This window comes from Anabrus simplex, chromosome 3 (genome assembly GCF_040414725.1).
Source record: "Anabrus simplex isolate iqAnaSimp1 chromosome 3, ASM4041472v1, whole genome shotgun sequence".
NCBI classification, from domain to species: domain Eukaryota; kingdom Metazoa; phylum Arthropoda; class Insecta; order Orthoptera; family Tettigoniidae; genus Anabrus; species Anabrus simplex.
Genome location: NC_090267.1, coordinates 325,561,602 through 325,579,805, shown reverse-complemented (window position 1 = coordinate 325,579,805; position 18,204 = coordinate 325,561,602). Strand labels below are relative to the sequence as shown.

The window sequence follows — 18,204 nt, the reverse complement described above, 5'->3', positions numbered from 1 at the left end:
AAAAATCACGTGTGTAAGCGGCGGTAAGGCCTACACTACGATTGCTCGCTAGTGGCTTTACGCCGCACCGGCACAGATAGGTCTTATGGCGACGATGGGATAGGAAAGGCCTAGGAGTTGGAAGGAAGCGGCTGTGGGCTTAATTAAGGTACAGTCCCAGCATTTGCCTGGTGTGAAAAAGGGAAACCATGGAAAACCATCTTCAGGGCTGCCGACAGTGGAATTCGAACCCACTATCTCCCAGATGAAAGCTCACAGCCGTGCGCCCCTAACCACACAGGCAACTCTCCCGGTACGCTACGATCATCTCGTATTTTCTCTACAGTAAACTGAAACGTTAACCAATTATATCGTATAGGCTACACATTAAAGATAAACGCTAGGAATAAACAACCTTTTTGGTCAGTTTAGTGTTTAGAGTGTTCATTTCACAACAAAAATAATTTTGACCACCGGGCGAGCTGGCCGCGCGGTTAGGGGCGCAAAGTTGTGAACTTGCATCCAGGGTACCTTATGCTGGTTTTGAATTAGATGTCATCTTTATTTGATTATGGAAATGCACCCTTATTTAGCATGAGATGGCTCAATGCAAGTTACTGTGAACTGAAAATTGTATTAGCTCATATTGTTATATTACGTAGAGACTGATTTTCCATCAAGAGATGCATAGAGAGACGCCAAGATAAAATAATGGGATCAGAATAATAAGAAAAACGGAAACCATAACTTACTTGAAAATTATTGAATCTGCAAATATTTTGTAAGGTCGTTGAAAATCAAACGCGAAGATCTATTGCTAACGAAGGCAATCACAACACTCCGAAACCATTACAATGTATCCCGATTCATTTTCCATAAATAAGTATGATAGTCGGTTGAACGCCGAATCAAAAGTACTGGTAATTTAAATTTGAAACCAAACGTCTCTAGAAGTAAGAAATAGCCGAAGGAACGAGCGAAAAGAAATTAGTCTTTCATATATGTCTATCTACTATAACTCATTATACCGTAGTGGAGAAAAATGTGAATCTTTATTCTTAAGACCTGACAACACTAATTGAATCTGCAGCTGCATCTAGACAAGAGGTTACTAACCAAGAATGCCCACGAAAATTCGAATGATTCAGTAAAGATTTATCGGTATATTGCACTTTTCTCTGTTGGCAAAACGGAACCTGGAACTTCTCATCAAATTATGCAGTTCATTTTGACAAAGGCCCTGATTATGGCCAATATTTTATATATTTATTCTGACTTTTAATTCAGTTGAGAGCACTCAGTTTAACCACAAGCAAGCTTGTAGTCTTACGTGGTAGTTGAGATCGTGATCATAGCTACAGAATCTCCACTTCCGCATAGAATTCGCACTAAAACGGCATGATATCTTGTTTCAAAAATCCCATATGCGTTAGTCATGGACGCCTTAGTGAGAAGCCTGTGACTGTGTCTCTCGGCTATAATACCCCATGATTAACCACATTTCTTACTCTAGAAGTGTTCACATAGCTTTTATTTATGTTCTATTCGAGGGTGAAGGAGGAATAAAAATCAACTTTCAGTTATAAACTGATACCAAGACTAACAAAAAGAATCTAAATATGCACAACTGCAGTACTTTGAAACAGCTGGCACACTACTACACACTGCAAGTTCTAAAGGTTTTTTGACCGTAACTACTGAGGTAAAGTATTCCACGCGTTGAATCTTTTCCCCAGACTGCTTTTTATTGATTTACACCATCTAAAGTCACCAACCATATGACGTTTCCATTTATATATACTATGTCTGGCTCCATAACTAAATGGTTAGCGTGCTAGCCTTTGGTCAAAGGGGTCCCGGGTTCGATTCCAGGCAAGGTCGAGAATTTTAACCATCATGGTTAATTTCGCTGGCACGGGGGCTGGGTGTATGTGTCGTCTTCATTATCATCTCATCCTCATTACGACGCGCAGGTCGCCTACAGTTGTCAAATCGAAAGACTTGCACCTGGTGAGCCGAACATGTCCTCGGACACTCCCGGCACTAAAAGTCATACGCCATTTCATTTCATATATACTACGTAAGTTTTGGATGTTAGTACTAATGATAAATAACCTTTTAGATTCGCACAGTGGAATCATCATTTTCTCAATAATTTATTATTTTCTGTTCTTCGTTTACATCATTCTTAAATTTACCTTAATATTCTTTAAAATACGGATTGTAACTTATACCATCACGTTAACTTAGTAAATCATTCATTCTCTTCCAGTTTGCATGACGTTCTTTCCTCTTTGTCATGTATACCTTTCAGACACTTAGGGCCTATAAGCTACTTGTATCCAATGATTTAAACGAATGAGTAAAACATAAACGTAAACATAGTGGCTATGATACATTGAAGTTGATTTATTAGCAAGTCATCTTATTTTACAAGGCATCATCTTCAAACGTTCAAATATTTTACATACAGAAAATACTTTTTCAATAAATAGCAAGGTTTCGAGCATGGAAATTTCCGTGCGTTGTGGCCAGAGTTATCCACTTACAGCGTTAATTTCGTACATAGAAATACGATTTAGTTCTTTGTGTGTGTGTGTGTGTGTGTGTGTGTGTGTGTGTGTGTGTGTGTGTGTGTGTGTGTGTGTGTGTGTGTCTCATCACAGAGTAGGCCTACAGCACTACCGTCTATCTGCAGCTTCATTAATTTCGAAAGAGAGGTTTCGTTTACATCCTTTCCAAAACTACGCGAGTTCGAGAAAATGCAATAAATCAGCCTACTTTTCATTTAAAAATAAACAGAATGGGTTATGCACGGCAAGTATCCAACTCTCCTTCTGGGAAATTGATTGTGAAGAATAACAACCGGTCCACCTATCTCCTTCCGTTTAAATACATCCGCAATATTAGTTACAAAAGCAAAGGGGAAACTCCCATAATATGTATGCCTATAACTAACATAGGCTACCATCGAGTTGCAGGACAACTTACGAAGCGACTAATCTAATTTTCACATATATTCCACAAGGTACAGTACAGATAATCCAGTGAGAAGTCACGGTTACACAGACTTTTGTCCTGGGCACTGACGGAAGTGACTGGCTCAATATGACAGCCCTTGGACTAACGAACAAGCTAATATGATGTCTAGGACCCAGCAGTATGCTTTAAGTCCTTCAGTAATCAAGCCGAATAAGACAATGTCGATAAGAAATCCGTTTACAAAACAGTCATATTCTACTGTGAGAATAGCCTAAAACTAACCTCTTTTAATCCGAACAGATAACCGGGAAAATTTCCTTCAGTTTTCATCGCAGAATCAGTTCATAAGCTTTCACCTTCATTCAGCATCATTCATATTGAAAGACTCAACATAAAAATTAAAATTATTTTTACATAAAATATACAGTTCCTACTGTAGGTAGCCTACTTCCAAGGGGGCGACATTCCTTTCAGAAATTCGGTAACAGTGTAGTCTATATTCAAAATTAAACTCTATAAATTGGGCCGATGACCTAGATGTTAGGCCACCTTAAACAACAAGCATAATCATCATCAAACTCTATAGATTAATAACAATTCGATGCACTGTAATTTTCAAACACACGATCGTAACTACTGGAAGATAAAATACGGTAATGAGTACCAATTTTAAAATCAAACTGTGTTTATATTGGGATGTTTCTCTTAGAAAGTTACTGCAACTAAAATTATTAGTAGTACACGGAACTTACAGGCAATGCAGGCTCCACTTTCGAAAGTGATTACTGACCGACCCCTATATGGTATAGTCACTACACCAACCATTGAAGCGGTTTTCAGTAACATTCGTTTTGCCTTAAATATAGGCCTACACTTGTTCGTGTATAATGAGCCACGAAAGTAGTCCTGATTTTTTCTGTGTCCAGGAGTATGTAAATAAATGGTTTTTAGTGATTCATGAAATAGAGTACCCTACTCATAATGAGTAAAAATAACGCTCCCTTTTAACATAAATATTAGTTTCCCATGATATATAATTGTTTGTAAAATATCATTATTTCGTCCTAGAACACTGCTTCTAACATTATATATAGGCTAATATTTCAAGAGCGTCTCCACACTGAGAAAATAGCACAAAATAAATATTCATTTCCAGCTATGCTCTCAGTGGCATCTATAAGAAGAAACGGTCCATCGTGCAAAATCAGCATCAGGTAAACAATGTAGATAATTATTTTGAACAACAGGATTACCAAAATAGACTACCTTTATGAAGGCAAATATCTTTACACTCTGCGTGGAATAGGATACTTAGTTATTAATTTTAACAGCTCTTAGCAATACCAGAATTAATTTTCATTATTTATTAGGATGCTCTGTTAATTGCACATTTTAAGTCAAAACAAAATTAAAAAGACACCAATATCGCATTCACGGAGACACCTTACGGGCGGCCTACCCAGAACCTCTTGGGATGTTGACGCCGGTCATGGAAGCCTTAGGTGTTATCACATCGTGACTATACTCATTTCAGTCTCGAATACTGTGAAATGAAACATTTCTCACAAATATTCTGATTTTAATAATTTATTAAAATAAGCGTTCACACAGAAGCAATTTTCTATAGAGTTTTTAATTCATTACAAGTATCACAATATTCTCATAAACCACACCTGAAATCGTATTGACACGGGATATAATTTCGTGTCTATTAGAGTAGACTAAGACTTTACAAAAGTGTAAATTGTGGTAGCAACAAATCGTTAACGAAAAAAGGAAGATTACCATTTTTTTCATTTTTACTTAATTCAGTTTGAGGAAAACATGGTAGTCCAACAGCGTAGGGGTTAATGAACAAGGAAACCATAAGTATTTCCAGTAGTTATCAAATTTAAATAAATATTTTACTCTTATTTGTACCTTTCAGTAAGTTATTCTATATCGAGTTGTAGACTATTTTTATGGTAATTATCCTAAGAAGAATACGAATAAGAATAGCATCCGTAGCTCCGAACACCAGAGTTTGGTAGAAGAGTACATACCATAGTCTTTCACGGATGCATGTGAACATTAGGGTCTACTTCAAATTTTAAATGGTTATAGTATGCATACGAATATTATGAACAGTCTCTTGGATTTATGGCGTGTGAAATAGTATAAACTGTAGAAAAGTTAGCGATTGACGAAGATTTTGCTCTACTTCCACAGAAACGATATCGACTGTTCTAATGTTTAGCTGTAATCTATTTAATTTCACGCGGCACAAACTGAAAATTGTATCATGTCTATTAATCATGGCTCTGAATAGGCCTACACGAATCTCAAATTGGAAATTTCAGTAAATTAAATTCGATACATTTTAACACACATTTCTGAGATGAACACACAGAGAATTATTCCAGGCGATAATAAATTAGATAATTAGGGTATTCGTACCCAGTCTTGATGAGAAGGATAGTATCACAGAAAAGGTATAATAAAGTGACATGGACACTCCGTGGGGAGGCAAACTGTTTCTGCCTCCGTGGTCAAAATTAATTTACAAATTCCTGAGGCTGTGATACGAACACCACGAAGGAGTCCATACTCTTGGCTAAGGAAATGAAGAAACGAAGCTAAATATATATTAAACAGTACGTTTACACAGTAGGCTATAGGCAGTAAAAGGCTTCGAGTTAACAATCAACTACATGAACACTGAAATAAACGACGGCTGTAGTGGCGATCCAAAAATGGAAATTTAAATATACACGTAACACAGTATTTGAAAAAAAGGCCACCAAAGAGAAAAAATGCTAATAAAATGACGCAAAATACTCATTACTTGGTGAAAGTTCTTGGACTATTTTCTTGCATCATGGATTATAAGTATGAGACATACTTTAAATCAAATATAAAACAGACTGGCAATAATATCCTTGTTGAGAAGAAATTTCAATTAAGGTACCATACAAAACTATGAGGTAAGAAATACGAGGTAAATAAATAGTCACGTCAGTATTAATAAATACAATTCAATTAATTGGTATCAAGAACATTCAAAATGACTCAACATTATTTTCTTTTTAAATTAAGAAAGCTACTTATTCCACTTTTCTCTAAATTTCTTCTAAATTTCTCTAGAAAATAACATGAAATTTCAACATATAGGCCTATGAATGTATTGGAAGATGAAAAAAATCTCAAAAAAGAAAATCTTTATAGTTCTTTGATAATTCAACAGCGTCAACTATTTTACGTAAAAGGGAAAGATAGGCCTATTTACGTAAAGGTTTTTAGAATTTGGATTTACCATATAATGCAGTGGTACTACGATGATAAATCACAATTAATGTCGGTGATTTATCTAATATATTTTATTATAAAAATGATTACACTCCTCAGCCGTACCTTGTAAGGTAAGAGAAATATGTAGCGGTAGTTCTTGACATACCAGTAAGCTTACTGACTGTTTAGTTAAACCATTGTCCATGAAAATGGATTAAATTCGATTACACGAGTAATCAGTTCGATTGAGCGTGTGGCACCTGCGCACGTTCTGTTCATTTGGCTGCCTTCTTGAGGTGGGCCTTGTCCACGGCAGATCTCCTCCCCACTAACCCCTAACCCCTCCCCCAACCCCCACCCGTACTCTACAAGAAGCTTCAATGCTTATCCGTCTCATTGAACACGATGGCAAAAATCTGGGCAGCCAAGTAAAGACGAGAGAGGGCAGAAGGGAAAGACAAATGAAAGAATAATGGAGTTTGCTCTTGTCTTGCGCAGCTGAGCCGTATATACCTCGTGTTAGGAAGGTATACACTTGACTTGGCACGGGTGTGCTCTCTCTAAAATCAAATATCCTTCCGCTTAACTCAATTAAACATGCCTCTTAGATTCGATTAGGCGCTGTGGCGGGGCGCTCAAATGGGCTATAAGAAGAGTCGAGTGGAACGGCTTACCTGAGCGGCTGGTGTCGAGCTCTGTCGCAAGGAAGCAGCACAGGAGCAGTAGTGTGTGCGCTGGAGAACCAACTGGCCCGAAGTGCGTGGCTGACGGCAAGCTCTAGCTCGCGGGTGATGGTGTGCTAGTGGGGTAGGGGTGCAGAGGTGAGGCAAGGAGAGGGGGAAGGGGAGCACACACCAACAGCGACGGACCGGGAGATAACGGTATGGCGAAAGGGAGAGAGAGCAATACGAAACACGATAAAGTGTGCACGACAAAAGGGGTGGGAGCTGTTAACACGGCGGGGCAGAAATATGTATTTTCGTTTAGTGGTGACGACGTTCTTACACAATCATTTGTTTGTGTCAGACGATGCGGTGACTCTGCTTGCTACTACACACACCAATCAGCTCTACCTCCCCTCTCTGTCCCCAACGTGTCTTTCCCACCGGCTTGAGTTAGATCACATACTCGTGCACTTTGAAGCCGCAGTGGTCATGTTTTACGATTTCCTGGACCGTAAACACACACCGATGATTAATACGTACCACAAAGGATCCACAGGACTGCTGCCTCCCTTCTGAATATCAAACACATTTTCAATGTTGCTTTTAGATGTACCGTACAGCTCTAAATCTCTTAATTCTTATTTTGTACGCGAGTTGAGTCTTTTCAGACATCTTCCATGATAGGAAAGCGACAAATGATAACTTGGGCTCCGTGATTCAGAACATATTGTGGAATATGTAGGCTACAACAATGAAATTTTACTTAGTTACCCCTGAATGCAACTTGTACGTTTTTTTAAAAAAAATATATTTTTGAAGCACCGTGCAATTTTTTTTTTTGCTATGGGCTTTACGTCGCACCGACACAGATAGGTCTTATGACGACGATGGAATAGGAAAGTCCTAGGAGTTGGGAGGAAGCGGCCGTGGCCTTAAGGTACAGCCCCAGCATTTGCCTGGTGTGAAAATGGGAAACCACGGAAAACCATCTTCAGGGCTGCCGATAGTGGGATTCGAGCCTACTATCTCCCGGATGCAAGCTCACAGCCGCGCGCCTCTACGCGCACGGCCAACTCGCCCGGTCCGTGCAAATTGTGCCCCTTTAGGAGAACATTGAAGACCTATTATTTCCATAATAAAAACCTATAAAAAGACGTACAAATATCAAAAGAGAACATAAAAACTGGCAAAAAGATCGTAAAATGCGATCCAAACTAACTCATATTTTTAGTTTTTATTACATAGCCTATTTAATTAAGGATTATACAATTTAAAAATGCAAAATTCTGGTGGTATGCAGCATACAGTGCAAAAATATAGGCCTATAAATGACATACTTCTTTCTTCAGTATATATTTTGAGATTAACATAATTTAAAACCAGGGATTTCATGTTTGTTAAAAAAAGTACTTCCTCACTTGTCTACTATCCTAACAAAATCAATTAACGTCTCATTCTTGACAGATTGGGGGTTTACCGTGCAAGTGGCCGCGCGGTTTAGGTCACTTAGCTATCACCTTGCATTCGAGGGATAATGGACTCGAACGTCCTTGCAACTCACAAATTCATACTGTATCCCACACACAACACTATCCTCCACCACACTAAAAGGCTACTCAGTTTCCTATACACGGGGCAAGCCGGCTACCCTCACCCGAGTGTTCCACCTTACAGGCTAATAATTGCTACATGAAATTGAAAAACAATCATCCAACTGTTTTTCTTTTCAAGACTTTAAGTCCATAACTCCATAAATTTTAAATTTCTATCTATTTAGGGGAGACCGGGGCTAGTTGTTACAGGGGCAGGTTGTTACAAACATCTTTTTGAAAAAACCAATAGGAGCAGCGCACCCCTCTCCGTATAATGTGTTGACCTTGCCGTCCCTCACAATCCAAGGGAGTCTCAGGCTGCGCGTGGATCTGTGAAATTTTTAAAATGGAAAAGTTTATTTTCGCTGTGTATTTAGGCAGCGTCTTGCACCTTTCCGATCTTTAACCACGTGATCAAATATACAGGTAAACAAATTTTTTCTGTTTGTGGTTTAAACCCTCAGACATAAGCCTTAGTTTTCTAATGTAAGATAATTCTATCTTTCCTCTGTGATTAACTGTAACACAAAATATAAGATGGCGGCTACTGGGGCTAGTTGTTACTTATCACGCGGGGCACGTTGATACATGTAACGATTCTTCGTGGAACAAGCCTGGCTCAAGTATATCCACAGTTACCATTAGCACAGATAGTCTCAAATTACCAGAAACATTAGAAGATGGAAATTCAGCATTACGGCATGTTTGAGACATAAATAATTTTAGAGGGGCATTTTTTCATATTTTTTGTCTTCACTGTAGGCTACGTGAATAAACTTCAGCTCAGACCATTATAAACTAGTAGAGTATTGGTTTAAAATGATGTTAATTAGGTCATAGGGACAGGTGATAACCTTTGATATGAATTGTGTATGTACGGTCAGTCCTAAGCCATAAGCCTGGTTGGATCCTCAACAACTCCGCCATCAGCTGTCATGGATGGCCTAGGCATCACTGAAGAGGCGTACAAGGGAAATGAGGAGTGAGGTAGTTTACCGTTGCTTTCCTCACCGAGCCAGGAGTTACAAACGTATCAGTCTGCCAAGCCCACTGAAATGCATGCACCAACTGACCTGATGAGCAACATTTTCACACCATTCATAGTAGGGACTGGCTGCATAAGGAATGACATTACTAGCATCGCTCATACCTAAGTCACTTTCATATTGTCAAAGCCAAGGATAAGACTGAACAGATAATTATGTTATATTTAATGAATGGGCTAAACATATTTTGAATTTAAAATGAAAATTTTAAATATTTATCATATTTTCAGTGACATTTTACTCTATGTAACAAAGTGCCCCTCGCATGTAACAACCTGCCCCGCTGTGGGGCATGTTGTTACAGAATACCTAAGCTGATAATAATGTATCTTATTGACAAATGTGTGCATGTTCTAGAATCTTTCAACTGCTATTCTTATGATAAAAGTTTGTTCCTTCTATCAGCAAAATTGAAATTTCATTTACTATTCACCTTAAAATTAAAAAAAATGAAAACCAAAAATTGTAACAACATGCCCCGGTCTCCCCTACCGTGCAAGTGGCCGCGCGGTTTAGGTCACTTAGCTATCACCTTGCATTCGAGGGATAATGGACTCGAACGTCCTTGCAACTCACAAATTCATACTGTATCCCACACACAACACTATCCTCCACCACACTAAAAGGCTACTCAGTTTCCTATACACGGGGCAAGCCGGCTACCCTCACCCGAGTGTTCCACCTTACAGGCTAATAATTGCTACATGAAATTGAAAAACAATCATCCAACTGTTTTTCTTTTCAAGACTTTAAGTCCATAACTCCATAAATTTTAAATTTCTATCTATTTACCATAAATTATTTACCATTCGAAGTTATAGAAGATAATAATTATGCATATGCTATTGATTCACCTTTCACTTTGGCTACATGAAATTGAAATACAAATCATCCAGTTGATTTCCTTTTCAAGACTTTAAGTCCATAACTCCATAAATTTTAAATTTCTATCTATTTACCATAAATTATTTACCATTAGAAGTTATAGACCCCTAGGTAATAATTATGCATAGGGGTATATGATATCGATTCACCTTTCACTTTGGCTACATGAAATTGAAAAAAAAAATCATCCAATTGTTTTTCCTTTTCAAGACTTTAAGTCTATAATTCCATAAATTTTAAATTTTAAATTCGAAGTTATAGAAGTTAATAATTATGCATATGATATCGATTCACTTTTCACTTCGCTTTTTCTTCTCAATTCTGTATCATTATTCTGTGTTCAGATGATGATATTTTCACGTCCCATATTGCACACACGTAAATATTAAAAACAAGCTCTCCGGAGCTGAGTGGTTCAAATGGTAGAGCGCTAGCCTTCTGAGGCCAAGTTAGTGCGTTAGACCCCAGCTCAGTCCGATGATAGACTATTTGAAGGTGCTCAGAATCGTCAGCCTTGTACATTAGTACTTAAGAAACTCCTTTGAGAAACAATTACTGCATTTCTGCATCTCCAGAAAACGTAGAAATAGTGAGAGGTACCTACGCATGACCAATACCATGTTTATTACGTCTAGGTTATTGAAATTACTTTAAGAACAGGCAGTAAAGTTACACTTGGACCATATTAGTAACCTACATATCGCAAGTGCCTACATTTGTTAAAATAGAAAATCCGATGTCCGGGAACAAACCAGCCAGATTTTAATGTATAATAGAATTCTTCCTTCCTCTGAAAAAGGGCTTTTGTTCATTTTTTCGCTACAAATGGAATTACCGTAGAGCAAACAAGCTCTTAGTTTTGTGTGAGTATTTATATCTTGATTACAGTATGGAACCTCTAGTTTTACGTAGAATGCCAACTACAGGAATGTAAATTTTCGTTTAAAAAATTGTACAATCATTGGGAGGTATTCGAACAACACACGCCTTGGTGTGAGCCCAGTGATGATATTCAGTTATCATACTCCAATTTTGACCCCTTACCCCAACTGAGAGATTATTAAAATGTCCAGATTAGGCTTCATAATCGATCCTATATCATGGTAGAAGTGGATAGAGGATATAAAAGAGCCTGTTTGGAAGTTCTGATGGGATGTAGAAGCAAAATTCTCAGGTTAATTTCTAACTTTTGTACTCACTTCGACTTAAAAGAAAACGCAGCTAGTTCATGGAGTAATAAAAATATTTTCAGATTCTAAGGTACCTTCTTCTTCTTCTTATTATTATTATTATTTTGCGTGAACGGATCACTTAGGACCACGCGGAATCAACATTTGTTTATCTCTCCACCTTGCCCGATAGTTCTTCATTTTCATCGATTGTTATAATTTCTGTTCCTTCTACCAAGTACGCCGTGTTGGTTTCTTTTCATCTTCCTCAAATCCCCCTGTGTGAACAATTTTCCTGATTGCATATCTGTCCAGCAGATTTGGTGGTCCTAATTTCAGTGCGGTCTTTCTCTACTTGCTTATACCATTTTGATCTCGTACGTCTGATTTGCAAAAAAATGTGTATTCGAAAGTTGGTCTGGTGTTATTCATTCTTTCCAAACGACTTAAAAATTGAATTCGTCGCAGCCATTTATTAATTCAAGTAAATATTAAAAATACTCTCTCTATAATCCTAATCATGTAGGCTATATTTTGAGCTATGTAACTACGCACATAATGTATACGGTGCTTCAGATACAAAGTGAGTAGGAGGATGGTGGTCTACCTCGTCCGCTCCTTGTGGTGCAAGAAACGGCTACACGCAACAACGTTGAGTCGGACAAGTTGCCGTGGATTGTAGGGGCTACAAAGGAACTGGAAACTAGCGCATACACATTGTCTAAACAAAAGCATAGCAATTGAACCAAACCAAACCCCACGGCGCAAGAGGCCCGAAGGGCGAGGGCCTACAAAGCGACCGCTGCTCAGCCCGAAGGCCTGCGGATTATGAGGGGTCGTGTGGTCAGCACGACAAATCCTCTCGGCCGTTATTCTTCGCTCTCGAGACCAAGCCGCCATCCCACCATCAGATAGCTCCTCAATTGTAATCACGTAGGCTGAATGGACATCGTACCACTCCTCAGATCCAGGTAAAAAACCGTGACCTGTCCTGAAATCAAATCCGAGGCCTCCCGGTAAGATGGATGCACGCTACCCTTACACTGTGCGGCCGAAATATTGAGCCCATAATTCTACCTTGCTGAAATGTCAACTACAAGATGGAGTGCATCCATATTTTTATTGCAAGCTCACCCTGTGCTACGTGGCGTGACAACTCACAGCGGGAGGAGACCCACCAAAACATCGAACGTGGACGGAACATTTCGGAAGACCTCGGGTAATTAATAATAAAATTCTGGCTAATAACCATCATTGTGAGAGATTTCGGCACTGTCATTAACAAAGAAATAAGTAATTATGAATTTTTAGAAATATTTGATGAAGCTAAGTCCACAGAGTAGAAATGTATTTAATTAGGTTCGGAGAAAAGGTAGCATCTATCTTGGCCGAGTGAGAAATACGTGTCAAGGACATACGTTCTAAATGCTTGGATACCATGGTGAACGATACTAATTAAATACGCCCTTAAAGAAACAGAAAAAATCCGCAAACAACACTATCTTCACTGGAAAAATAGGTGGAATCTCTGGGGGTGAGTCTCAAAGAAATCGGTCCAGAGGTCATCAAATGGAATTATTGCACAACAGTAGATAACGCCACGCAAAGCGTCTCTAGAGAATGCATAAATACCACTCCCCAAGCAAGAAGAGGCAGTCATCATTAATTGTCCGAGAGGGTGAACCTACGTCAGGTGACATTAAGAAGAAGACTTAAAGTGGGCGAAGTAGACTTGAAGAATACAGTATATAAAGCCATTTGGCTTGAAGGATGAATATTTTACTAAATGATAATGGTGAGCAAAGACAATTTAAGTATTGAAACATTGTATTTATGAAATCCATCCCGGTCGGGGGAAATATCATAAGTTAAATAATTGTAGGATTCCTGAACTTCTGCGTAGGGAGACAGCAGATTCATAAACAGCTTTCTGAATGATTGCGGACAAGGTTATTTTGTCAATTGGTAAGGGAGGACTGTTATAGTCTGGCAGAGATAAGCTATTGGTCTCACGGTCATTCACATCTGTGGGACACCTGGAGGAAAATCAGTTGGAAATCTGCACAAACTTCATTAGTTGAATTCTCGACACGAGGCTGGGCGATTTAATTGTTGTATGTGTGTGCAGAATAAAATTTAGTGTTAAGTTTCATGAAGGAAATCAATGTGTGTTGCTTCAAGACAAGTGCAGTATCGGTGTATTTATATTGTAGTATTTAAGCGAAGAATGTGTCCTGCAATTATGAGGGGCTACGTCCAGAGGTGGCTGGCGTAAGATGAAGCCGGGATAATGCCACGCCAAGCGGCACAATTACAGGTCTGTCTAATTTAAATATTATGTCCCTTTACATTAATTCATTAATAAATCATAACATCGCGTTGTATATGTGGCGTGTGTAAAGTTATGTATGGTGCCATGATGATGATGATGATGAGTGTCTTGTCGTTATTCCATTGTGGAGGCGAATTGTCTGTTATTTAGGCCAGTGCGATAGACTTTGAAGTGAGTACAAATTTCTTTAAAAAATAAAAGTGAAGTTAAATATTGCAATGAAAATCACTGAAATAATGTTCGGCCGGTAAAAATTATAATAATGATAACGATAAAATAACAGTTGAGTGCGATGAAGTCAAATCACAACGTATCCAATAATAATAATAATAATAATAATAAAAATAATAATAATAATAATAATAATAATAATGATAATAACGTCAGAATAAAAATTGAGATGACAATAATAATGCGTTCAGCAGTTAGGTAAGCGAGAATTGCGGTTTATATCGAAACCCAGTGAAGTATGATAAAGTTAGGCATTTTTGGGAATTTTTAATTTGATGACACTGTGTATTCGTGATATAGAAAATCACGGCATGTTATTTTGCTCCGGAGGTCCGAAAAATTTTCGAGAAGTTAATTGTGCGATCATTATACAGGTACCGTAAACTTGTCTGGTCATGGAATCACTTGTATTTAAAAAGTTTCAAGCAAGAAGAAAATGGATTGTAATGGGAATGAAATATTATGAGAATAATTAGGAAAATGTTAAAAGCAGAGTAAGCCGATATTTTATGAGTGGTGTGGAATAAGCAGGACGCCGAGAATAAGAGGCCCTGCAGTTCGATGGAGAGGAATTTTTGTGTAAATTGTGTATGTGTAATATTTCTGAGACAGGTTGTATAAGAGGAGCGATGTCCTGTAGCAATCCAGAACGACTGAAGAATGTAAGGGTTGTATAATCCAAGTGAGTGCTTCGTAACGCTTATTTTAAGTACAAGTTGATATTCTCCCATGTTTACTATTTTATGTAAGATCGTAGGTAATGGCAGTGAAGTCTAGGTGATGTTTCTATTTGATACCAACGGAGTTCATTTTGTGATAGACGACGTCACGAACAGAGTACATTCTGACACACGGTCAAGATAACACTTAATTATTGTAAATTTAATTCTATTCTGTAGTTTTTGAGACGAAAACGTCGCTGACTGAAAATATTGCGAGTGAGAAAATGAATTTCATTAGAATGAGAGTTTAGCTTGCGTAGATGATGAGAAGTCACTTTACTGGACAGTCCACGACAATTTGTGTTTGGAGTGCTGACAAGGCAGGTCAGTTGGAACCTCACACTCGAGTTATGCCGTGGATATCATGATGGTAGTGATTATTGTTTTCAGTGGTATTACGTAATCTCAAACGAGATTTGAGTTTGTATTTCTTAGCGAACTTCACCGCATGTGTTTAGATTGTAATGAGGACTAGGTTAAACTATTCGAAAATGTTGTTTAATTTCGATTTTACGCTGTATATTAGAAAACAGACACAGTAATATTTCCAAATTCGAGTTCATTTGTAGCGAATTTCACTTCATGTGTTAGCGTTTCAACGAGGATCAGATTTAAATATACGGACATTGTATTAGAGTTTCGATTTCGCCTGGCAGTATGAGTGATGTGTAGATACCATAACGTTGGCTCAACGATAGATTTAGGATGCCCCATGTATTCTTCAGGATGAGTAGACACTGTACGTTGGCTCAACGACAGGATTGGGACACCGTCTGTACATAACCAAGTAATAGGTCAGGCATTTTTGCGAATCGACTTGAGCGATGTTAGTGTTTGCACTAGTGGGAGATATTAGCAGGTACTATTTAGACCATGTTTCGGCATAATTCTTACTAGCCTGAAGGTGCTCCCATAAAGGCGTTGAATCAGTAGCGGCAAGAATGAAAGGGTTGTCCCACGTGGAAACCTGGCTAATGGAGACTGATTACTAGTACTTAGCCGCCGTGTGAGTTCAAGTTCGATGAACTTCCGTTTCTATTTGTTTCTTTTACTTTACTTTAAGATTTATTGTTCGGGTGTCCAGTATATTATGATAATGCCATGTGTTGACACTTAGTTGATTTATGTAGGATTTAAACTACGAATGCGGTTTCGATTCGTCACCTATTAGTATATTTTATTTTCATTTTTCGTTATTCACATTATTATATGTGCGACGTTGATCTACCAATCACTTGTAGTTCGGTTTAATGGGACACGTGTAGGTAGACATAGGCTATTTGTTATTTTTTTGCTAGGGGCTTTACGTCGCACCGACACAGATAGGTCTTATAGCGACAACGGGATAGGAAAGGCCTAGGAGTTGGAAGGAAGCGGCCGTGGCCTTAATTAAGGTACAGCCCCAGCATTTGCCTGGTGTGAAAATGGGAAACCACGGAAAACCATCTTCAGGGCTGCCGATAGTGCGATTCGAACCTACTATCTCCCGGATGCAAGCTCACAGCCGCGCGCCTCTACGCGCACGGCCAACTCGCCCGGTAGGCTATTTGTAATTGTAGTAGTAGTTATAGAGAATTGGAAAGACTTCCTGTTATTTTTGATACAGCCCAAAGGCAGGCATTTATACAAGTGGAGGCAAATGCCTCCCCTAGTGCACCGTCACTGCATTGTCCTACATAGGAGGCTTGCAATGGTGTATCAACGGCGCACTAGTGCCAGCGTCTTGGAAAGTTGCAGCGTTCCAACTGCCAACTGATGAGCCCACTGCTGCACTGGGGCGAAACGCCGGTAATTTCACGATTGAAAAAGCCTGAAGACTTAAGAGCTTGAATTTTCCCGTGGTTTGTTTTATACCGTGGACTTGTATTTTAACGAATTTAACGACGTAACTGTTTCGTAACCTGAAAGTTGGTTTAGTAAGAATATTCTCAAGTGATTTATCACTTTTCTTTGAATTCAGTGTAGGCTGATGACCTTAGATTTTAGACCCCTTTATACAACAAGCATCATCATCATCTAACTTCAGTGTTCGGCGTTTCTTCTAAATGTATAATGAATTAATGTTTTCCTGCATTTCACAGTTTAGTTCCTTCAGAACGATATAACGTAAGATCTCATCGGATCAAGTGTTTTGATTCCTTCTGAACATCTGTTTGGGGTGATGCATGTTTCAGCATCGGGATTCCTCTGTAACTTAAGGGTGTCACAAGGTGACAGTATATGGTGGAATATTTTTTGTGATTGTGACAATTGCTGTTAACTTGTACTGAACACCATGGTTTCAAGTAATATTCCGAAACCTATTCAAATCAAACTAATAGTCGATTTGGTTCGATTAAGGATCCATTCGGTGGATGTTCTAATATCCGATAGGATAGTCGACTGATGGATAACCTTAATTAAATATAAATCTGGAATTCTACTTGTTGAAGCTCATATTTTCCACGGATCGTGTGGATTAACTCTCAGTTATCATTTGGATCAATGTTGTCCGATTTTCAGGTTTTCTATTCTTTTTCTGGTTGTTGCTGTCCACGAATTTTACATTGCGTTTTCATTCTTTGAAAGACAATTATAGACAATTTCAATATAACTTTACCACGCATGTGACTGCGTTATAACATGTTGTGAAACGTTTAACTGACTTTTCTTGCATATTTAACAAACAGATTATCGTTATTTATATTGAATAAATATTTTAGTAAGCACATTTTTGCTCCTCATTTGAAGTAGTTATGCTCTCCACTGATCCCTATCGCTTGGTCGATGAAGTAACAGAAAAGGACTCGGAACGACCCCAAGATCCGAGAGTACGACATTGCTCTACCGAAGCAGCCAAGGCAGACGACCAGCGATGGAACGGTAAGTTCAAGGGTTCAATATAGCAATTGAACTGCCTCGCTATTTCGAATGACAAACTTGTTTTTTATTTAAATAGGGCAGAGGGGCCATTACCCGGACAGCTCCTATTTCCGGACACTTGTAACGTCTATGTGGTTTATACTTGAAATAAGTGTCAGATGTGTTTTCAAAACAGTTAACTAGATGATAGCACCCTCTTGTAGTAGAGTGAAACATTAGAGAATGGCAGGACTTGGGTGGTTCTTGCTCCAGACAATATCAAAAGAAACATGGTAAGACGCGCCTCTTATACTTTTCCTTGACTGTATATTTATTCTTATCTTTCGTTTCACTTAAATTGAGAAAATGTAAACCTGAGAGTAAGGGAATCTGTAGTATAAAAGATGAAAGGTTTAACCAGGCAATGTATAGGTGGTAATATGTAGGGCACGGCACCTGTGATAATGGCGCGAAATTAGAATGATGGACAGAT

At 38.5% G+C, this 18,204-nt stretch overlaps 1 protein-coding gene across 1 annotated transcript in view; it reads right to left on the bottom strand.

Moving 5' to 3' along the window:
* The window catches only part of LOC136866310 (paired box protein Pax-6), a 653,040-nt gene extending 646,068 nt beyond the window's left edge, over positions 1-6,972 (bottom strand). The window contains exon 1 of the mRNA XM_067143153.2: positions 6,903-6,972. The gene's annotated coding sequence lies outside the window, so the exon portion shown is untranslated. The remainder of the gene's footprint in view (positions 1-6,902) is intronic.
* Positions 6,973-18,204: the final 11,232 nt, after the last annotated feature.